Source organism: Cryptomeria japonica, chromosome 2 (genome assembly GCF_030272615.1).
Source record: "Cryptomeria japonica chromosome 2, Sugi_1.0, whole genome shotgun sequence".
Taxonomy (NCBI): domain Eukaryota; kingdom Viridiplantae; phylum Streptophyta; class Pinopsida; order Cupressales; family Cupressaceae; genus Cryptomeria; species Cryptomeria japonica.
The window spans coordinates 313,502,860-313,527,361 of NC_081406.1; the positions used below are offsets into that span (position 1 = coordinate 313,502,860).

The following is a 24,502-nucleotide window of genomic DNA, read 5'->3' on the forward strand; positions in this document are numbered from 1 at the left end:
TAGAGAAGCATGAACCACAAACTCAAATCTCTTTAATTGAAAACCAATGACTAAGAAAAATGCATTGTGTCAAAATTGTTACGAACACTATCCCATCTTTCTCCTCCATAACATTGAAACCTGGTACTCAACCCCCCACCACCAAAAAAAAAAACAAAAAAACCTATGATAAATTCATATAAAGCATTTCAACCTCAAAACCTATTAACTAAATTCATATAAAAACCTCATATTTAAGAACATGGGAGACGACTCGGAGTGCATGTAAAATGGTACGTACAACATGTTTATGTGAGCAACATATATCTTGACAAGTATACAACCATAAAGGTGACAGCCAATCTTAACCATGACACTATCATAAAAATGCGTGCCAAAAACTTAATATAACGTGTCTGAAAGGTGATAAGAGCTCAGTTAAACCCGCCGATGCTGGAATCGCAATAATCAGCTCTCATGTTTGCAGGTATGTTTTTATTCATATTAACATGGCTGCTCTTCCTCTCTCTTTTTTTCCACACTGGTTTTCAGTATAATTATTTGCTGAAGAAGCGTGTCTTGTATTAATTTTTCATCCTGTCAAACCAATGTTAGACTGTAGAATTTCCCTGGGATTTTAATTGCGGGTAGAGCTTTCCGGGTCAAGAATGTTTTGACGATTGTGTTACCTGAAACCCTAAACCCTTAAGCGGTATATTTTGTAATTATTATTTCAAAGTGTTTGCCAATTGAGCAGGAAGTCTTATTGGGATGAATGAAGAGCTTTTAGTTACTCATTTTTGTCTGTTTGGCGAGGATTCATATCTTAGGGAATCATTTTTTTTGTGTGTAACTATAGTACTCGTGGTGGTATAGTTGGATTGCAAATTCTGTATGTTAGTAGGCGAGAGCAAAAGCCAGGATTACTAAATATAAACAATATATAAGATAAACGGACTAAAATATAAAGGGGATCCCATTCACTAAATTGGTGGGCTGTTTCCATGACTTGCTTTCCTTTGTCCAAAATCTGTGATGTTGCAGGTGCTGGTGCCTATACTGACACCTCTGTCTCGCTAACTTTGCTTTCTGGACGTAACACTCTTCAGTTGAGTGCCATTTACTTTTGTGGACGTTACACTATTTTCCTGTTTCCTTCCTTTTTTTCCCTAGAGGCTTGGATTTCTTGAGATGCATTTGTTGATAATTTTGGCGTTGGGATTTGCTGTCATGCTGCATGATGTCGCCCTTCTCTTTCTTTCGATGTGGTGTGTTGTCAGAAGAAATTTCGTTTTTTGCTTCTAGATTTGCATTTCTACTCAACTTTTATTGTATAACTGTAGGCTTCTTCGAGTGTCCTACTGACTGCAAGTTCTATTTTTTTATTAGATATAAAACCACGGGCCACTACACTATTTGAGAATTCTTTGTCACTCACCATCACGAAGGGCAACCTTTGCTGGCAAGGCATGAAAGGTGTGGATATAATCTTGCCTCTTCTAGTCTCTACTCGGGCGCAGTTGATCTTTTTTGTACTGATCAGATATCGTTACTATGTATTACTTCGTGGATGGTATCCACAAATTCTGCGCTAGTTTTGGCCGGGACTTCATCCTGGTTGAGTGACAGTGCACCCGCTTTTTCATCTCAAAAACAATATGATTCTCACCATTTATTTTGACATGGCTGGTAACTTTAAGAGTGCAAATGGTATCTTTTTCTTTACAGACCACATACCTTTCTATTTTTGTCTACATCACCTACATTGAGTTTACCTTTTAAAAAGATGGGTATCAATATTTACTTTTATCTTAACAGTTTCAGGCTTTTGAATAACTTGCTTGACAATGAGGTATGTCATGGGCATGATTGACGATGAGAGATCGTCAAGTCATTCAATTATCTCCCTCTTCTGTTACTCAAGAATTTTTTCAAGCAACAATTTGAAAGGATCTCTTGTTCTCTCTCTTGCCATTTGAGAACATTTAAGTGACAAGGACGATAATTTGAAGGGTCACGAGTCTTGAGATCACGCTTCCTGTAATCTCACCTTGTTTGGTGGGATATACAAACATGGAGTGGACTATTGTGATACCATTGATCTGGCTTTGATTGGAAGAAGGTGAACAGGACAATAAATTGCAGAAATTATATATTTAATAAATTTTACAGTTTTTAACAAATGAAAAGATATCCAATAACTTAACTAATTATTGCACCATGAATAACATCTAGCAATCTCTACAAAAAGATGGTTTTCTAGAAAACTATTATACTCATTTTTGGGTGAAAATCCTCATTATATGCAAGTGCATCAAGAAATGAAAATAATTAGAGATGTAATGTCCCCTTTTTTCGGCCTAGGTTTATGGAAAGAAAATAATTTAATCATTAATGTTTTTATGTTGAATATTTTATAAGGTGACTTTCCTAAGGCCAAAAATAAAAGTTAAAATATAAAGTCTCTTTAAAGGAGTTAAAAGGTTAATTGTTTTCTAAAAGATGATTTTATTAATTTTTTTTGGAAAGTTTCACTTTGGGTTATCAAAAGAGTTTGAGGAGAAGAAAGGGATTCATTATGAAGATTTATAATTACTTTTTCTGGGATTTATGCTTGTGGCGAGATTCTGTGAATGTTTGCTTGGTGGACGAGAACCCTAAAGGCTGAAGCTAAGGAAAAAAGCCATTCGCCTTCATTAGAGTGGTTCCATCTAGGGATTGTTTGTGAACAAATTTGTAGGGATAGTTAATTTTAATTGAGATGGTTATTGCATTTCATACGACTATTCAAGAACATATTATCTACTCATCTTTCACGAAGTTTTTTTTGCACAAAATGCTGGTCACAATACTGTTAGAAGTATGGTTGCCGTTGCACCAAAAGATCGACGTGTTGATGTCCAATACAACCACTGGACTTATAGAATCCACAGAAGGCGGTTAAACCATGTCACAAACCTGAGCATTGCGCCGCGCTACATAGCACAAGGAGACCAAGGGCACACACCTTTAAATAATCCCCACCAATGCAAACGAGGGGGTTTGAACCTGTGACCCAGGCTCTAATACCACTTGTTACAAGTGCGGCTGCTATTTCACCAAAAGATTGACCTGTTAATGCCCAATACAACCACTAGACTTATAGAATCCATAGGAGGCGGTTAAGTCATGTCACAAACCTGAGCGCTGTGCTGCACAACACAAGGAGACCAAAGGCACACACCTTGCAACAAATACGAGGTTGATTCCATGGTTTTTTTTGAAAAAGGGGGTAAATATTTATTGATAAAAAAAACCATGAGTACAAAAGAGCAATAACCACCAACCAATAGAGAGCCAAAATAATAACCAATAACTGAGCACTAGACAACAAGATCTGCCAAATTCAGAAGAGAAATAGCAACCAAAAGGTAGAAGCCACCCACATTTTCTCTGATATCCTAAAGAATCAAACTTTCAAGACTTTGGGAACACTCTAGAGGTAGGTGCTCCCAGTCATCAACATCCTAGTCACCCATGAGCTCTGGAGCCCATCTGGCCCAACAATTCGCAACACTATTCCATTTCCTTGGGATATGGACAAAGGAAACAAACTCTAGAGAAGTACTCAAGCAAGGGATCTAACTAGCCATAGGAACCAACTGCCAATTAACAACCTCATCAAAATTCTGCTTAATCAACATATTAACAAGAATCTGAGAATTTGTCTCAAATCACCCTTTGCCAACCAAGCTCATAGCTCCTTTTCAAAGCAATAAGAATTGCCCAATCTTCCATAAGATTGTTGGGTTGATGACCCTTATAAATGGAAAAAAAGAAGAGGGCAGAACCAAAACTATCTCTCTCAATGCCTTCCACTCCAGCATGTCTAGGATTTCTCATGGAAGACCCATCTGTATTATTCTTAACAATTCTGGTAGAAGGTGGGTTCCATCTGCCAACTCTAGTTTTTTGGCCAAGACCTCGTCTCTTCCTCAAAGATGAAGTCCTCATTCCACTCTCAAATAAACCCAAACCCTGCATCACCTCCATCTCCTATGCCTCTAAGGAAACATCCACCTCACATTTAGCTTGGATAGTTTCCTGGATTATACCAACAATTCTCTGTCAAACTTAATGCACCACCAACTTTCTATCTTGATAGAACCTATGATTTTTTTCAAGCCAAATCTGCCAAAGGATGCGAGCTAGATTTGCACTCCAAGTCACCGGAAGAAAGAAGGCCTTAGTAGGCAGCCTCCCTAGGATCCTCCCAAAGTCAATCAATTAGGCAGTGTGAACACATGCCTTCTTCCAAATACCCCACCATAAGTGCCAAAGGAATCTTGTAAATGGACATTGGAGAGACAAATGGGAAGAACTCTCCTCATCCATCTTGCAGAGAACACAAATTGACGGACCTTGAAATCCCTACTTTTGAAGATTTTTTCAAGTGAGACACCTATTGCGAGTAACAAGTCAAAGGAAAAAGTTACATTTTGGCCATGCAAACTTATTCCACACAAAACAAAGGGACGTCATTTGTCCTATATTTTTGTCTGTATAGTTCTTGATATCCACAAGCCACAGATAAGTTCCCCTAGGATTTAGACTCCATGCGAGGAGATCACCCCTCCTAAGAGAACTACAAACTCTTCCCGCAACAATTTTGGAGAGCTCAGCACAATCCTCCAAAGAACCTCCCGACGACCATTCACAAGGGTCCTTCCATTTGCACACCTCTACCTATCCTAGTCTTTTAATTGATTTAAAATCCTCAACCCTCTCCCAGCCGACCTCCATGAATTTGATGGAGAGAGCTTGTAAATGTGGATACATAGTCAAGATAGGGGAATAACCATCCCAAGAGTTAACTCAAAAGGGGGCCCCAGGTCCCTTGTTACAAATCTAGAAAAGACATTGCTTAATTAAATTAGCACCTCTTTTTAGAGTGTTCCAAATCATAGACCCTTTTCTTGATAGGCCAATCTTTGGCACATCCTCAAAATTCACACCCCTCAAGTACTTCTAGGAGAGAATCTTGGTGCACCTCTTATCTTGATTGGTGCACCAATGTTAATAAAGTTAGCAGCTAAAGCTGGTCTTGTAAGTAAAGCCTAACACGACCCCAACCCATGTTTTGGTTTGCAAATTCCACCTCGGGAAAGAGAGTTTACCAACCCATAAAAATTGTCAAGAAAGAGAATCTAAATCCTTAGCAAAGTTGACTGGAGCCACTTGGACCATGCATCTGTAAATGTGTAGAGCTTGCACCACTGATTTCAGTAACAACATTCTTCCAGCAAAAGAAAGCCACAATGGCTTTCTTTCCCACGAAACTTGTCCAACACATTTTGCCAAGTCCCTCTAGGCAAGGGGCTAGGAGAGAGGGGTATACTCATAGACCAAAGGAAGAGTTCCAGTTTGAAACTTGAATACAAACAATCCTAGCTTGGATCAAAGGGGAGTATTGACGAAGAAAATGGAGGACTTACCTTCATTTATTTGTTGTCTTGAGGTAGCAAGATAAATATCTAAAGTACTTTTGAAATTAGATGCCTCTTTTACTCTGGCCACTCCCAAAAGAGCAGTGTCATCCACATATTGTAAGTGGGAATGAGAGGGGAGGTTATTATCCCAACTCCATCCAAAAATCAGCCCTTGTCACACATGGGATTTTAAAAGCTGACCCAATCCTTGAGTCAATAAAATGAATAAGGTGAGAGAGGATCACCCTGGTGAAGGCCTTTTGAAGCACCAAACAAAGAAGTGGGCTCATGTTAATGAGAACAAAGTAGGAAACATATGTAATGCAACTAATAACCTAGCTGATCTGAGAATTTTTTGATGAAAAGACCACTTGACTCGATCATAAGCCACTTGACTCGATCATAAGCTTTAGCCATATCAAGTTTTATAAACATAGCCTTCTCCTTGGAAGTTTGCATACAATGAAGGGCCTCAATAACAATAACTACCCCATCCAAAATTTGCCTTCCAAACTCATAGCCACCTAGTTCTTTTGAAATAAGCTTGTCAGGAACTTTCTCAAGTCTTGAGCAATAATCAATTTGGATATGATACTGCACACCACATTGGAAAGGGCAGCTGGTCTAAACAAATCCAGAGATCTAGGCCCTTCTCTTTTACGAATAAGTGCAAGGAAGGTAGAATTCATTGCACGCTACTTTGCGATTCTTGCACCATTGCCAGTAAGTCATCTTTGACAATCTCCTAGAATTATTGAAAATTTGAAAGAATTCAATCGGGAAACCATCTAGTCTAGGAGCTTTTCCTTTCTTCATCTAAAAGACAATCCCCTCTAATTAATCAATAGAAATCGGACTATTAAGCTTCTCATTCATCTCTCTAGTGACTACCGAGGGAATGCACCCCAAAATCAGATTTTCATCGTCAACTACTAGGGGAGAGGCCTCTAAAAATGAAGAGAAATAATGAATAGCCTCCTTGGAGATATCCCGCAAGGAAGATAATAGAGCTCCATAAGAGGAAGTAATTGAAGAAATCTCATTCCCATGCCTTTTGGCCTTAACAGAGTCGAAGCAGAAGGCTGTGTTCCTATCACCTTTGAAGCCAATCAATCCTTGACTTCTATTTCCAAAAAATCTCTTCACAAAGCTCCCGTTTAGGTACCTTTTTCATAGCCTCTGTTTCTTCTTTAAGGAATTACATAGTAAGCTCACACTCCCTATTTTGCTTGGTGATGCAATCCAATCAGTTTTGAGCTATAGATTTAGCCATGAAAATATTTCCAAAGCACTACCTATTCCGCCTTTGAAGTTAATACTTCATATGGTGAAGTTTATTGACAAAAGTATGTATAGCCGTGCCATGCATTGGCCTGCCATTCCTCCACCAAACCACCATCAAGTATTTTACCGATGGCTCTTGCAACCACATAAGATGGAATGAAAAGGAAGGATTCTTGGCAACCTCGACAACAAAAGCTGAGAGTTTAAGAGGCCAATGATCAGATCCCCTTCAGTCCAAGATCTCAGAGCTAATACTCCTCTTGTTGCCAAGCCAAAAACTAGAGACGAGAAATCTATCCAATATCTCAAATATAGAATCTTTACCACACCTCTTGTTGCACCAAGTGTACCAACCATTACCACGCTTAATGTCAACCAAATGTAAAAGAAAGAAATTATCCTTCAACAACATAGAAGAGAGCTCAGGTCTATCAACACCTCCCATTTTCTCTTTCAGACTAGTGATAGCGTTAAAATCCCTAGTTAAAATCCACGGGAAAGTGGGGTTCAAAGATCTCACATACTTAATGCGACTCCACAAACTAAGATTTCTAGCAAAGTCAGACATAGCATAAACATTGGTAAACAAGAGGATTTCACTAGTATCAAAAGTAGAAGAAACCATCAAGATAGAATACCTACTAGATAACCACTAGAGAGGAGTGAGCTTACATGGGTCGCATAAGCAAGCTATCCCTCTAGCACTTCCTTGGGCTCCAATACATTGACACTAGCCCCTCCACCATAGTTTGGAAGCAATTTTGGCCATTCCCTCCACAAATAACTTCGACTCCTAAATAAACATTATATCAAGAGAATGAACTTTAATCAATTCCAGAACAACCTTTTGTCTAGGGATGCTGTTCAACCCCCTTGCATTCTAAGAAAGAACAATCATTTTGTTGAATTGGAGAAGTGAGAGTCAATGGTCTTGACAGATTCTGATGCCACTAAAGTCTCCCCCATCAATTTCATTTTATTATGATCTTTCTTTCTTCCTACCTTACTAGCCTTCTCTGGTCCACTCTATTTAAATATTCTTTTGTTGTAAACCAAGAGTGGGTGGGGTTTTACTGCCTTAACAAGAATTTGAAGCACCCTCCTCTGGAATTGGAGCTAGTATTGAAATCTTAAGCTCCTCATTTTTTTTGACAGATCCAAATCACAAGGATCTTCCAACCACTAATCAATGACCAATTGAGGCTCAACAACCCCCACCTACAGATTGTATTGACTCTCATTGACCCCGACATCCATCTTGTCTATCACCAAGAGCTCAGTACTTGTGTGTAGACATTTTGAATTTGCCACTTATTGATCAATATCCTCCAAAGCATCAAAGCGATTAAAGATTCTATTAGTTTGTCTATCCTTGAATGTCCTCTTCAACCCTCTACCCTTGTTGCGAGGTTATACTAGAATAAAACCATCCTTATCCATCTCCCCTTTTGTCATTGGGGCCTTCCCTTTGTCTTTCAGCAACATTGAGCAAGGAGCCACATTGGATGGATTCCCCTTGGCTGAGATTCCTGCAAAGTTAAACTCAAGACATTTTCGCTACAAATGTCCATATTCATGGCAAAACCAACATCGGATGGGAAGAGCTTCATAATCTTGTTGTTGCACCCATGAGTTAGAGCCACCACAAATATCTAGTGAATCTAACAAAGGATTATTCAAACCAATTTCAATGCAAATGTGAGCATATGGAATCACCTTTTTATCCATCATCTGCTACAAAGGACTCACTGGCTTACCCAACAACAAAGATATCATATGTAACATATCATTTCTCCAGAACTCCAATAGGATCCAAGGAAGTCTTACCAAAACTGTGAGCCAAGGAAGTCTTACCAAAACTGGAACCCTAGACGGAAGCTCCTAAGTTGGATTAAAACCAACATGCCAAGGCTTGATGAATAGGCCTACTTGATTGTGAAAGTAGGGGTCGCCTTCAAATACCTTGTTTCGATCTACGAGACATGAGAAAACTATAGTTAAATAGCTATTAGTGGTCAACATCACCTCTATGTTCCTTTTGGGATTCTAGGTCCAACGAACCCATGACTCCAATAATGGGATGGAGACCCGAATCCCGATGAACTTGCAAATTAAGGTATGCTTGCATAGATAGTTTACATCACCTGCAACCAAATCTAGTTGAATTACTAGATCGGTCTCTCTTGGCTTTGTTCTAAACACCCATTAACTCTTTGAATTTTAGGGCCTTTGGACTTTGAAGAACCCTCTCCATGCAAGCCTTTGTTCAAGAAATTAACACCATTACTATGCAAAAATGGGGCCTATTCAAATCCTGATAGCACCTCATAGAACGAAGGACTCCCCTTGGAATTTGACCCATCTACTAGAGCCACCGATTTGAGAACAATAGCAAAGGAGCTACACACCACCGCCCCGCAAAATAGAAAAACCCCAGACATCTACTACAAAACCCCCTACATCGCACCTTGCAACCAATCAAATCCCCAAAAAAGACTCCACATGCCCCAAAAAAACCCCAACACCTAGCCATGACAAACACCCTCCACTCCAAGCATCATACTACATTCATTATGTTGGATGCATCAACTTTGTGCAATTCAACTAATGTAACTGATGAGCGAGAATTAGTTATGTAGTGGCAATGTAAGATTTTTCATACATGGGAAAATGTTTTGGAAGCACCCTATATTTGCTAGATAACAAAGTTTTCGTCTTGATTAAAATCTCTTGCACCCCACAAGAAATCATTCACGTTGACACCTTTCAAACAAAAATAAGGAAAACTTGGAAAACATTTAAAGAATTGTATGGAAAACAATGTGTATATAAGAAGAATGATCTTTTAATTCAATTTGTCAATGCTAATCTTAGTGATGATGAGGGCATTATAGAATACATTTATGGTTGAAGAATGTCAAACAAAAAACTCAATTTTTTCTGAAAATGACATTTGATTCCATTTGTGAATTGTTGGGCCGAATCTTATAGTGCCAAAATTTTCATTGAGTCCTAGGTTTGTGCACTTAGGCTTCTTTTACCCACAGTTTATAACTGATTTGAGAAATATTTGTATAGGTTTTCATCTCTATATTTTTCCTAAGTGTTGTCTTTCATATGCCTCTTTGGTGTAAAATTTTGCACAAATTAATTTGGGGTGTTTTTCGTGTTGACTTGGTGGTTAGCACCTCCTTGGGGTCTCGTGACATGGCTTAACTGCCTCCTGTGTGTTGGGTTAAATCTGGCATTTGTTCGGGTGTTGATATTTTGAGCTTTTGGTGCAATGGCAAATGATTCCAACAATCGGTATCAAAGCCTTGGGTCATAGGTTCGAGTCTCCCTTCAGTGGGTGTTGAAGGCTCAATCGGTGCTGAGGGGAAGATTGTTTACTTGGTGGTCAATACCTCCTTGGGGACTCGTGACATGGATTAACCGCTTCTCATGGGTTGGGTTGAATCTGGCGTTTGTATTGGGTGTTGATAATTTGAGCTTTTGGCACAATGGCAAATTCCAACATTTTGGTTGTTCTCTATGTTTTGTTGGAGTTTTAGATTGTTGGCCTTTCCCTTGTCTTCATGCCATCCATTTGAACCTCAACATCTTGACCAAATTGTTTAAAAAGTTTTGAGAGTGGACTTGAGTTTACCTTGATACCGAATCCTTGGCACCCTTGAGCTCCAATCCTCAAATATTTGCACTAAAATTCCTAAGTCTTTCTTTTGTGTTGGGTTGTTGAGATTCCCTTTCCCTGAGTACCTTTTCCTTGTCATCCCTAACATCTCGATTCCTTGCCCTCCAAAAGTTTCCTAAGTCTTATTGTGCATCACACCACACCTCGTCTCTGTGACAAGGACCTTCGCTGCTTTCGTCTATATGTCTGCATATGAGAGAGGAAAGGAGCATTTTGTTTATTTCGTCCGCCCAAGGCAAGGAAAACCCAAAGATTATATCGATGAAATGCTAAGAAAGTGGGGATCAAGGTGTTTCGAGACGTAATATGGATTCCTCACGCCTTGTAGAGGCCCCTATTTGGTCGAAAATAACCCGAGAGGCCATGTTCAAAATCAAAGTGGAAGGACTAGAGTTCGATCTTTCTTTTGTTTTAGCCAAAATAGAGAGGGGCATAGCAATATCGTGTCCCCTCTAAACCCCTGCAAATGCCGGAGATATCCTTGAAAAGAGTCCTGAACAAGGCATTGTAAAAAAAAAGAGGATGAAGTTCGGTGTTCTTTTTTTGAAAGGAAATCGCATTTTTGCTGTTGGGCTTTCTAAACCCGAAGATTATGTCGGTAGAACATAAGCGCTTAAGTGTCAACGCAGTGGTGAGTCAAAGTATGAAAATATTTGGGTTTTTTTTTAAAACATTTTTTTTTTCTTGCTATTGCAAGCCCTCCAATGCCGAAACAAATGCAAAGATCGAAAATTTAGGGCAAATCCAAATACACAGTTCGCGAGATGAAACCCTATCATTCAAAATACACCGTTCCCTCTCTAAATCTCAATAGAAACCCCCAAAATTGCAAACGTAGGGCAATGAAAGTCTGAGTTTTTTTACTGAAAATCGTACAAGGGGCAAAGTTTGAATTTGTCTCTCGCCTCCAGATGCCGTGAAAAATACTGAAAACACTACTAGCATAGGCGAGAATGAGTCTTGTATTTGCCCCTCATTTCGCCGATAAAATGCTGAAAACAATGGCATTTGGAGAGGTCAAAGCAAATAAAATTTGAATCTCTTTCAAAACACAAAACGCCTTTGCCACTTCACTAACCATAAATACCGAGTACGGTGAGCCCTATCATAATTTCCCCAAAAAAACCCTGATAAACAATGCATCCAAGAGAACTTGAATAGAGTTCGGTGTTCTGTGAAAAGAAAATCGTCTTTTTCTAAAAAACCAAAAATCGCTAGTCTTTTTTAGCCCCTTCTATACCCATCATAAATACTGATAGGAGCCAAAAGGGGGTTTATTAGAATGCCACAACAAAATGAAGGGGGCAAAATGAAGTCGGGCACTTTAAAATTGAATTAGCCTAGTCACTCGTGAAAATACCAAAAAGAAGCCAAGACATGTTAAAATCACCTTTCAAACACCGAAAATGTGTTTATGTTGACAAGGGGAGTAAAGTGCAAGTTTTGAACAAATGAAGTTCGAATGTTTCCAAAATGAGGCGCTCTTGACTAAACACCCTCATTTCGCCAATAAAAAGGCCGATAAAGAGCTTAGGAGGATAGGTTGAAGTTTTAAAAGAAAAAGGAATAAGCCTAAGCGCTTAAAACAAGGTTCGCATGCCTTTGTGAAAGGCATGACATTTCAATCACCTTTTTGAAACCCCGACGCACAAGTCTAATCATTTTCAAACAAAGCCATCATGAGATCATTGATGTGTAAGGAAGAGAGGGGATTCTAAACTATTGCTCACAAAATGACTCTGATGACAAGTCCGATGAAGAACATGCTGCAGGATCAAAGGTGAAGCACGACAATGATAAAGAGCAATTCGACCAAATGAAAGATACATCCACAACACATAAAAGATCAAAGCAATGATTATTCTAGATTTTTGGAAGGCATCAACAAAACACTTAGAGTGATGCTGCAGGCATGCAGACTCAAAAAATCACACAACAGAAAATCAATTTGTATAAACAAAATTGCCTTGTTGTAAAAATGACTACCTGTGGGCCCCATTAATGCAATTTAAAACAAAAGGGGGACACAGGTCAGTTATTCCTCAGCTACTTGATTTGCAAAATTGATGTAAAACAGTTGTAGGTAGCTGAGAAAGTAGTTGAGAGGATAGTTGGGAAGTTATAAGAGTTACTAGGCATGGGTCAAAGTTGTCAGGCTTCTAGAAGGCAGATTGCAGCCATTGGATAAAATCAATCCTAGCCATTGATTCAAATTGTTAAATCTATAAAAGGCTAGTGCCTCTCTTTTGGAGGGGTTAGATAGTTAATTTTAGTGGTTAGAAAGATGTTTTAGCATTTAGCATATTAGGAGTAGAAGTAGAATATGACTGCTGGAAATAAATTGTTGTAATGGCAGTTAGAACAAATAAATGGAACATTGAAGCATGGTGTTGTGTTGTTTGTCCTAATTTGTTTGCATGTTTTCTCTTCATTTAGTCAAGTTAGAGTTCAATGATTTTAATGGTGGAGTGTGAAGGTATTCGATTCGATTTCAGGTTCATACCATTGGGGGCCTGCTGATTGTAGGTCTCCATGTATGGTTAGTCTGAACCCTATTTTTGTTCTTAGTTCAACTGTGGGTATTTGTCTCAGGTTGCGCCAGAATTGGGTGCTTGAATGAATGTCCATAGTCTGAAAATCTTTTGGTTCGTAGGATCTTGCAATGTTCTTGTGGAGTTGTGAGGGTGTCTCTGGCAAAACAAGAATTAGTTATTTGAAATTTGTCTACCTGCAACATCAACTATTACTATCATTGTCTTTAGGCCTCCTAAACCCTATCCCTTTTTCTTTTATGTTTCCAACTTGAGATCCAAAGCATTGTCAGATGCAGACAAGCTTGTTGTATCCGTTAGTCCCCTTATGTTTTTAGCAAAACACATCACCGCTGAGTTATCCTAAGCTATCAAGACCAGACAGTTGGAACCTTGAGGTTGTCCCCTTTGATCATTCAGAACAACATTAGGGATTTCTTTATTCAAGAGAGGATAGTATACTTAGCATTCTATTCTATGTTGACCGAAAGAGTAGCAATACAATTTCCTGCATCAACAAGTCTATTTTTAGGATTTTCGAACTCGTCATTCCTTTCATGCCTTCCTTGACTTGTTGAACTTCGTCAACTACTTTGTATATATTTTTGGAGTCAAACTTTCACCCTTTCGTTCACTTTGTTGCCCATCATAAGGCACTCTTGACTCGCGATCCTTGAGATTTTGAAGCTTATAACCTTTTTTGGTTTTCTTTTTTGGACTTCCCTAATTCCACATACCTTAATGGTATGAGTTTTTTGTCACCTCCAATCCTTGACACCCCAATGTGTTATCCTTGACCCTTGATAGACAAAAATATTGCCATTTTCTATTGTATCTCTCACCTACCCTTTGCATGATTGGAGGTCATTTATGACCAGTTTGGTTGCCTTAAGTTCTAGAATAGGGATTTTGCCACCTAAAACACAATATTGATCTAATGAAAGGGGATTTGCATGCCATTTCAATAAGTAATGGTGAGAACGACTTGTATTTGTCACTAAGTTCCAATGACTACCTTTGTAGCTACTAGTCATGCGCACCCATGATGCATTGGTGTTTTGTATGCACATATTGAAATAGGAGAGAAAGCAAAAAATACCATGCTCTAGTTGATGTTGCTATTAGAGTTTTCATAACCCGATATCTTCACAACATGTTTAGATTGCATCTTAGTGGACTTCACGGGTTCATTTCAGCTCTGCACATTCAAAACCTTCTTACTTTATTGCTCGGAGTGATGTCAAATGCATTACTTAAAGTTTTCTTGCATTTTTGTGTATCTCTATGAGTCTCGACGAAACACATCTTGTGCGTGGGAATTAAAGAAAATGACAGAAAAAGTTATAGCGATCCCTGCAACACATTGCTGCAATGTTTCCTTTTTCAAAATCATGATTTTTTCTTCATTGTATGGATGGTCATTTGGGTTTCCACTCTACCACAACATAGAGTTATCTAGGGTTTCAACATTTGTTAGTTTATGTACTATTAGAGCTGACCTCTAAGTTGCAGAGAGGTAGCTATTGTAGTAGATGAATGTAATCATATGTCTCCTCAGCTAGTCGTTGACATTTTAGAGGGTTTTAGGGTATAAAGGTGTGACGGACCCTCTTTTTTAATAAACTTTATTTCACCACAGCTGTTGGTGACTGTAATAGGCATTTGGGGAGTGTTTCATTGCTCTAATTTATTAAATATTTCAAATTTGTCATGTGTAACAATCTTTTGTTTGATATGGATGAATGTCAATGAGTTCAGAGAAGGGTTATTAAGTAGATGTATTTATTATGCATAATATCTCTGTTGTTATTTATTGTTATTTGCTTGCAATGGCTGGATACAACTTTGTTACCCAATAAGGCATTGGTCTTGAAAACCCGGACCCTATACACACTAAAAAAATGAACAAAATCATTTACCGATAGTTATAGGATGCATAGTTTGAAGACTTGGACCTGGACTCAACTTGGCAGCCCAAAATTTTGACTTGGACTTGAGATTTAGCACAGACTCGGCATAGACTTGGAAAAAAAACCTCATAATTACAAACAAAAAAGATATTAATGCATTTAGAGAATATAAAAGTCTAATTCAACTATCAAATGTCAAAATTCAAACATTACATGTCATATGATCTTCAAACTCTCAAAATCTGAAATTTTATAGTTTCAAAGTCAAACAATACATTGCTATACAACAATATTATAAATAATAAATGCATAACAGCATTATAACTGTTTATATATGATGATATGTCAAAATGAACAAAAACCCAAATACAATCTACATCTTCATCTTTCCCCTCCTATTGTAACTTGATTTTTCAATCCTTGAACTACAAGGTAAGTTAGTATCAAAATGACGATAGATTGTTTCTTCAAAAGTGTCTTCATTTTCCTCCATTGCATCCATTTATTCTGCTTTTGTTTCATGATTTGATCAACTTTGAATGCTTAAAAATTCTCTTCTCAAATTGTCTTCTTGCTATGTTGATGCTTCATTGGGTGAAATGGGCAAATAAGAGCAAAAAATGACCAAAACAAGTTGAAATTTTACTTTAAAAAGTGCTGCTGTTATGTCCAAGCACTAGATACAAGAGTCTGAGTTCAAGACTTGAGAATTTGAGCCTAAGACTTGGAGAGTCTTGGAGTAGGACTTGACCAAGTATCATCCAATATTCGGCCAGACTCAATGTGGAAGTTTGGCTGACTTGGCTCGGCCAGCTCATGTACTTGGTAGTTTGTAGAGTCCTCTGGAGTACTTGGAGAATCTTCAAACTATGGACTGTGAAGTAAAAATAGGAATGATACATGCTGTTTATGGTTTAGTAATGCAAACCAGGGACAAGTCAAACATTAAACGAAACAGTTCCAGTTTTGGAAAACCATTATCAACATGTCTATACTTTGGTTAAAAAAAATCATCTCAAGGGATTAAAATAATGTTATTATCTATAGATACATTGTATAGAGTATTTTATCAGCTTTATAAGTGGCCTTTTGCAGCTAACCTACCTTGACTTAGTGAAAAATGTAGGGGTCAAATGTGTGTCTAGGTATAGTTGTTGATTGTTCCATTTATTGTACATTTTCAATTGATTTAAAAACTTTATAAAGATGCCACTAGGAACACCCTTCTTAGTTTAAGGCGAGCTCAAAGCATAGGAGAGATTACCCACTCTTAGTAGTCATCCTTTAACCATCCTAAATATTTTGATGAGCCCTTATTTACCTTTTTGAAGACAAATCCCTGGCCTTGGAGGTAGAGAAAAGTGAAAGTCGCTCAAAAAACTAAGTAAATATCAAGTGAAAGTCGCTCACAAAACTATGAACATAAGCACTCTTCTTTCAATGATTACAAGGATGAAACCAGTGACATTTCATATTCAATACTACTAGCAACAAGTGATTTTGAAAGCTGAGAGAAGTGCATTATTGCAATGTTATTAAGAACTATGGTTTTATGCTTAAGTCTGATTTTTTTAAGATAAAATAGTTTCTTTTAAAAGTAAATTCTCAGGAGGGTAGGCAAAAAATTAACATGTATTATTGGCATACAGGGTTATTTTTATAAACTCCATTTTAATTTCCATGGTGATCATATGTGCCAGAAGTATTTTCTGGATGACTATTGTCTGAAAAACAAATTCTATGTCATTAGCATTTCACATAAAGCAAAAATTACCTAGTTCATCCTAAATTTTGTGAGCAAAACTTGTGCAGGTAGTTCAATATATTAAAGAAAAAAGGAAAGAATCAAGGATGTCTCAGAAACAAAGAAAAGATGGAGATGATACATCTATTGCAAAAACCAAGGATGAAACTGCTGGTAGAGTATGCCGTTTTATTGTTTTCTATTGTATGCTTATCCATAGGTGTTAAGGTTGGATCCTTATCTTCTTTGTCTTTTCAACAATTTAGATACTATTCTTTATTTGAAATAGCGAAAGAAAGCTTTTACTGATTCATTGCTAAAATTGAACACCTCTCAACGGTGGCCATTACAGAATTTTGCAATATGTTGTGGCATGACAGACGTTTTGAAATTACACTTATATAGAACTCTGAATTATGTTGCAAGGCCAAAAACCTTTTTAGTGCTATACATAATGTATTTTAAGTGCAACTGCATGGTCAAATGGAAATTTTAAAAAGCATATATGTGGAACCTCAATAATGGCATAACTAGAAGCATTGCAGGATAATGAAATGTTTAGTAAGTTTATAACACCATAACTATTTTTTATTTGCTTGTTTGATTAATTAATTGGTGGAATCTACGCACACCTCTCCCCTCCTGCCGGAAATGGAAACAGAGCACAAGTGGTACATTTATAGATATACAAAACCATAACGGTTTTTAAAGACAACTTAACATCAATCCAAATTGCCAGCTTCAAAGTGTTAAAGTTTTATGATCAGATTAGATAGGCAGTAAATTAAACACAAATGCACAGAATATATCCTGGGAAAACCTTCCTCTTGAAGGTGAAAAACCCAGCAATAATGTTCCTTATTGTATTTATCAATAATAGACGTCTTTACAATAAATTGGCTTCACTCTTGAAGCTATATAGGAACGATAACAATCTACAATATAGAATCTACGATCTGCTGTAAGACTCAATCTTCCTTGGTGAATTCACTAACTGCTGTAGATGCATATCAATGGACGGCAGAATGAATGATGTGAACTGCTGTAGAATATATGCACTCCAATCTGCAAGAGAAGGAACACGATCTGCTAGATATGAATTGCTGAAGATAGAGAAAAGTCGGACTTCCGTGATGTTAATTCCATTGCCTTGGAAGTGAAGGGGAACACGAACTATATACCCACGTATTGGTGATGCCAAACAACATGATCCTTCAAGAGTCGGCTTCTAGTTAACAATTATGCCTCTTCATTAGTGATTAGATATATCTTAACCAACACGTCTTTTTGTTAGTGAAGGACTACATTATAATTACACGTCTTCCAAGGTGGTTGATCCAACGGTTCAATATGAAAATTGAACACATATAAATCGAACATATTTAAATGTGTAAGGCCAAAAAAGGCCCTTAACACATTTTGATGGTATAGACGGCCCTGTAGGTCCGACCGAAGCTATCCATTAACACTCCCTCTTAGCTAGGGAGGAATCCTTCTCGATATCTGAGTCACATAGTGACATCCACCATGGCTACTCCCAGAGGGTGAATAAGCACAAATGCCAAGTCATGGAGTCTCTCACATGACATCCACCATACCTACTCGCAGAGGGTGGAACAAGGGCTGAAACCTCAAACTTCTCTCACAAAGAAGAATGCACAACAAGGGCTGATACCTCAAACTTCTCTCACAAAGAAGAATGCTCAACAAGGGCTGATACCTCAAAATTCTCTCACAAAGAAGAATGCTCAACAAGGGCTAATACATCAAAACTAAGTAAATATCAAGTGAAAGTCGCTCACAAAACTATGAACATAAGCACTCTTCTTTCAATGATTACAAGGATGAAACCAGTGACATTTCATATTCAATACTACTAGCAACAAGTGATTTTGAAAGCCGAGAGAAGTGCATTATTGCAATGTTATTAAGAACTATGGTTTTATGCATAAGTCTGATTTTTTTAAGATAAAATAGTTTCTTTTAAAAGCAAATTCTCAGGAGGGTAGGCAAAAAATTAACATGTATTATTGGCATACAGGGTTATTTTCATAAACTCCATTTTAATTTCCATGGTATAGATGGCCCTGTAGGATCTGACCGAAGCTATCCATTAACACTCCCTCTTAGCTAGGGAGGAATCCTTCTTGATATCTGAGTCACATAGTGACATCCACCATGGCTACTCCCAGAGGGTGAATAAGCACAAATGCCAAATCATGGAGTCTCTCACATGACATCCACCATACCTACTCGCAGAGGGTGGAACAAGGGCTGTTGACGTGTATTTTGTACACGATCATACACAGAATAAAATACCGACAAGTATCTTATCCTCTCTTGAGAAAATAGTCTCTAACTGCTGAAGATCTGCAAAAAGGATCAGTTAGATGGACTCCAAGGTTCTTTTAGTGGGGTCTCCACGTGTGGACAAGCTTTTTAATGGTATGATGTGATTTGCTGTTTCCTCCAAGGCGTCTTACGGATTCCAAAGGCTCGAAGATTTTACTAATCTAAAAGGAACTTTCAAAAAATAGCAAAAGGATAGGGTTTAAGGAAGTCTAATCTAGCCTAACCCTATGAACGACTTAGCATGAATGAGATTTGGCAAGACTCAACCAACTTCAATTTTGCCATAAGATAACAACTCAATTGAAATTAGTGCGATCTTCTAAGGTAATAATGATGTTCAACGCATCAAAGACCAAGGACACTACTACGAAGGTACATATCCTAGATACGAAAATGCTTGAAGGTTAAGGACTCAAAATGTTTTCCAGTCGACCACGCAAGGCGTTCCTACAATCAGCAAGAAGCTAGTGGTTTGGATTGCGAATCCTACCAAATATCAAATCTCACACTTAGTCTTTCAAATTAACAAACTACTTTGATTGAGCGTGATTCAAGTACATCCAACAACCATGAAGATAACTTAAGAAATTTGCAACAAAACACCATAACTTCAATATTTTATTGATTTCCAAGTCATCATATACAACAATTGCTTGAATTTCTCTCTTCAAGACTCAATCTTGCTACAAAATAAAAATTGCTTCTAACTCTAATCTCTCTATTTCACTCTTATCTGACTATTCAACTATTATCTATTACACTATTACCAAATGAAATGAAAAATGGGGGTATAAATAGCATCCCCAGTTACAATGAAAGGTCCAGATTAAAAATAAATCAATGGACAAGATCATGACACCTAAACCCTAATTAGGGTTTGTTACAAATGACCTCCTTTCTACTGAACAACATTAAATACATAGCCAAATATTAAATTTGGCACAAAAATCTAGGAGGTATCAACCAATGAGAAATAAAATGTCATGTCATCTGTAACAACCTTTCATCTAGAATCTTATTCCCTTTCCAATTCTCTTTCTTAGCATATGCAATGAATTTTGTCACGATTCCTTCGATTTCTGTGTTTGGAATCTCGGGAAGATTCTTGATACTCTCTTCTAAGTGGATAACCTGATCAAATGCATCTAGAAGAGCTGCGTCCCAAGTAGGTTCAAGTTCCTTTGTTCTATCAATCAGGAGCATGGTGGCATACATCTGATCATACTGCTCATCTGTAACATCTGCGTCCTTGCGAAAGATGATCTTGATTCTATCCTCGAATTCTTGTAAATCCACATCTGTCTCGACCTCGATCCTTCTGCCAAGAATGGTACGAAGTACCTCAAATACTCTGTCCTGGATCGGATTGATCACCTCCTCAACTTGACCACATCTAACAATGATGTCCTCGAAGAGAACACTCTTTATATGGAGTAAGGTTGACCACTGAAACAAACTGTGAGAATCACCTTCTAAGATCCTCTCCTGCGCTAAAATTCTTCTGGATGTGTGTCTTATAACTTTCAAGACAGGGATGACAACGTCCTTGGTATGGGCAAATGCAGCTACTGTTGCCATCAATCTGTGAATAATCTCAAGAACTTGGATAGCCTGATGAATGATCTTCGACATCCTTGTAACAAACTCAATGGCCACCGTGTGAGATCTATCCATCCAACTACATGTACGCTGGACCAGGTTCCTGAATCTTTCTGCTTCATTGATCGATTGAAGGGGCAATGCCTGCAATGGTGATCTAACTGGATCCTGACGTCCCAAAGGTTCATTGATGTGACTGAAATATGTCCTCCATGCACCGACCTCTCTCTCAAGCTTTCTATTCTTTTCCACTTCTTCTCTAAACTTGTCCTTCAATGCCTCAAATGTGTCGGTGGCATCATCTAAAGTCTGCTCTGCTGTGGATGGTCCTAACTCAATAGTCTGTATATGATAGTCTTCTGCTAGGATCTCACCCTCATATTTGTCTGCTGCCGGTGTAGCTATCTGCAGTTTTCTAGATCCAGTCTCATCTTGAATCATCTTGGACATCTTTGTAGCCTTCTTCTTCTCTGTTGTCATATGTGAACGTCCCACAAGGCTCTCTAAATCAATTGCACTGTCCTCGTCCTCAATTACGATCACCTTGGTTAATCTTTCCTTCAACCAATCTGGGATATTCGATCTTGTCTCTTGAACTTGAATTTCTTTATGTACTATTTCTTCTTGTCTGGGAGGAGATGTTACTTCGTTATCCTCTTCTAACTCATAATCTTGGAGAGATCCATCGGATGAAACATGCTGTGCCTGTCCTTCCTCCTGTCTGTCATTCTGTACCATCGACTCCATGGACTCTTCCACTCGAATTGTTCTATCTTCTGGTCTGGAAGAAGTACCTGGTGTTTGATCTTTGTTGGAACCTTGCTTTTTCTTGGAAGACTCTTTCTTTTCTGATCTTTCCTTTCTCTTCGAACCTCTCGAATGGAGATTGCCCTCACTGGCACATCGAAGGTTACCTTCACCTGAATTCCTAGGATTAGGATTGCCTTCGCTAACACTGGCTCCACCTTCGGCTGGTTTCTCTTCCAAAGTAAAAGACATAGCTATGCCCTGTTCTCTCAACTTCTGATGCTGAACGTCTACCCATCTGCGAGTACAAGACAAGACTGGTGCCATCAAATCATCTAAATCCACGGCCTCAGGCTCATTCCAATTCAAACTTATTGTTTTGCTTTCTCTATCATATGAAGATTGGATGTGCCTGCCGTTGTCCTGAGCTTGGTCGGCCACTCTGTAAATCTTACATTTCCTGATGAAATCCAAAGGCAATCTAGAATGTATCTTTCGTTTTACTTCGAGATCATCTAGGAGATTCATCATAAAATCTTCAATTTGGTGCTCATGTCTAAATCTTCTACCGACCATCTCCTCTAAATGTCCATGTGGATCAAAACTATTCCTCCAAGCAAAAGATGAAAAAGGATACAAGGCTAACTCCTTCTCTGCGTCATCCATGGCTAAGACACTAGGACATACCTCAACTGAATTACCCAAAATAATAGGTACCTGAACTCCATTCTGATGTCTGTGTCTGAATGCCTTCACATATGCTGCCAACTGCCTTGTTACTTCAAGTAACACAATTCTGTCTGTCGGGTACCTCGGCAACATGTATGGAGGTAAAGGACATCCATGCACTCTAATGTAAGTGAACTTGGGAAACTGAATGAACCAAGCACCGTACCTCTTGATGAATTCCTGGGCATCCTGAGATAATCTGTTGTGAATCCCTCCTTGCAATGTCCTTGTGATGTTCATCGTGAAAGTATCATTGACTAATTTGTAGTTCTTCCCTGGTGGATGATGCAAGTAGGTATAGGATTCACAAGCTCTGACCTCGCCGGGTCCTCTTCCAATCACTCCTCTGTGAGGTAGTCCTGCGTACTCAACGCTCCTGATTAAGGCATAGATGACGTATGAACTCATGTGGAAGGACTTAGTAGCCCTGAGTCTCCTCAACTGTACGTCTAAGCAATGGCTAATTATCCTAGCCCAATGTATCGTACCCTTTCCTTGAACAATCACCTGGATGAAGTAAAACATCCATTTCTCAAAATAGAAGGCATGAGGTGCTCCTGTAACTCTGTTGAGCATGGTAATCAAATCTCTGTACTCCTCTTGGAAATCAATCCTGTGTGGTGTGTTCGGTACTTTGCTCAGACGGGGACGACTCTTGAGTAGCCAGTTCTTGTTGATTATGCTTAGGCAAGCATCTGGATCATCATCGTACACTGATCTGGCTCCTTCAATGCTCTTGTATATCATGTCCCTGTGCTCTGGAAGATGGAAGGCTTCACTTATGGCTTCCTCTGAAAGGTACGCCAAAGTGTTTCCCTCGTTGGACACAATTGTCCTGGACTGTGGATTGTAGTGACGGGCACACTCGATCATCAACTCGTGGCACTGAATAGCTGGAGGAAAACCGGCCGCCTTAATGATGCCACTCTCTATTATTCTCCGGGCGACAGGTGATGGCTTGCCGATGTAAGGGACCTCTCGGAACTTCTTCGTGCTAAAGTTCCCCAAGTTTGTATCTCCAATGTTGCTCCACTTTGACACGATCTTGGTCTCCACTTCTTCGGTCTTCTGATCCTCTTTCATGAGAGCCGAGCGGCTGGTGGATGCTCCCGCCTTTGGGGTCGCCATACCTACACAACATTTCATTATAAGAAATAGATTTTGCAATAAATAGCGTAAATAAGAGAGAAAAGTTTTTAGGAAACCTCATGATAAGTCTTTAGAGTTATCATTTCCTAAAAAACAACGATTGAGCTAAGAGATTCAAAATTTCAAAATTTCAAATATGACGATGAATGAATAAAGCAATAATAATTAAATCGCCATACCTCGATAGAGAGCTAACTCTAGAATGCAAAAACAAAATTCGCCTAGGCAAAAATTGAGGTATAAAATAATCTTCAATATGATCTCCTCAAAATTGACTTCGCCACCTCTGGAGAGAACGTGATCTTCAAGTATCGCCTTAGACGTGGTCTTAAATGATCTTCAAATTTGCCTTTGGTGTGGTCTTCAAATTCGCACCACCTTTTGATAACTAAGCGCCACCCTTGGATGAATGAAACTCGCACCACCTTTGGTCTTCAACGCAATTCGCACTCCACACTTAATGATATACCTCGCATCACCTTCGTTTCTCCTCAAGATCGCATGTGAAAGGATAAAATAATGATGTGGAAATGAACATTTCACTCCCCTTATAAATAGCGCTCATACCTTTTCATCCCCTAGGCCGACTTGAATAAATAAAACCATTTTTTAAATGATTTGCAATAAAATAACAAGGCCGACTTGCTTAATAGGGCGCTCCAAATCGATTTTTATATTAATTAAATAATTAATTATTAATGCCTTGCGTTTTTTAAATGAGAATTTCGATTTTTAATAAAGGCAAAAAAAAATAATTAATAAAAGATAATGCCACATTAAATGCTAAATAAAAATGGATTTTCAATTTTTTAATCGATTTAGCATTTAAGGAAAATTTGAATTGTTTAATTTGGCGCCAAAACTGGAAAACAAAGGGACGTACCTCATCGCTTTGGTCCCTTGGAGAGGGACAGGAGCGATCCATGATTTTGGTCTTGATTTTGCATTTCTTACGTCCAACTCCTTCATCTTCGTGTTGAAAATCGATCATCATGATGAGTCCTTTGAATTTGATCATCTTGCATGCGTACTTAAAGGCCTCTTGAATGTTCATCGCCCTTGTCCCTTGGAGAGGGACAGGAGCGATCTCCAAATTTCTACGTCCACCTTGCATCTTTTAACTTCGATCTTTATTGTTGGCGAATAACATCCTTTGTTCGTGTCTTTTGCGCTTATTCCATTTGTCTTCATTATGTGTTTGGACGCCTTAAAGGGATCATCGCCCTTGTCCCTTGGAGAGGGACAGGAGCGATCCACGTTTTCACCTTGACCTTGGCAAGTTTAAACTTCAATCTTCGTTGTAATGTCTTCTAAACGTC

General features: G+C 38.5%; 1 long non-coding RNA gene across 1 annotated transcript; it reads left to right on the plus strand.

Annotated features, from left to right (window-relative positions):
* The first annotated feature begins 255 nt into the window (after positions 1-255).
* On the plus strand, positions 256-16,779 carry LOC131070215 (uncharacterized). The gene is made up of 3 exons (XR_009112293.1): positions 256-466; positions 1,369-1,455; positions 16,676-16,779. It is a non-coding gene; the product is annotated as an uncharacterized LOC131070215 (long non-coding RNA).
* The last annotated feature ends 7,723 nt before the right edge of the window (positions 16,780-24,502 follow it).